This window comes from Anthonomus grandis, chromosome 14 (genome assembly GCF_022605725.1).
Source record: "Anthonomus grandis grandis chromosome 14, icAntGran1.3, whole genome shotgun sequence".
Classification (NCBI taxonomy): Eukaryota; Metazoa; Arthropoda; class Insecta; order Coleoptera; family Curculionidae; genus Anthonomus; species Anthonomus grandis.
The window spans coordinates 19,094,803-19,095,365 of NC_065559.1; positions in this window are offsets into that span (position 1 = coordinate 19,094,803).

A 563-nucleotide genomic window follows, 5' to 3' on the forward strand; every position below is an offset into this window, starting at 1 on the left:
TTGGTGCTTAAAAGATAAAAAAATATAAAATTTGAAAATTTTCAATTTTTGTGGTTTTCTTTGTTTTGCCCATGATATTGCTGTAAAAACAAATAACTATAACAGAAGTAAGTATGTAATTGCAAAGCATATTAAATGTAGTAGTTATTGCTGAAAAAAAATCATGTCAATATTTACCAAATTTTAGAAAAACGACTACGAAGAAGATACCACTAATTTTGCACATTTTCCAAATGTTGATGTGACCGATATAAAAAATTACTCAAAAACTTAAAAACACCCATCTTACAGTAAATTTAATTCTCTTTCATCATTTTCTCCAAAAATAAAATAATTTAAAGGAAAAATAAATTAAAAATCGATCAGTCGTTAAAAATTAATATTCGTCACTTGGGATAAATTACAATTTACGAAATAAAGTGTGTCCAAGTAATAGCCCAAAAGTGGCGCAATAATCCGAGTCTTATCCAGTAGTGTCTTCTAATGAAGATAGATGTACATTACCGCTCGCTGTTCTTTAATTGCCATTAGCTTGGCTAATGAACGACATTTCTTGGGGGATT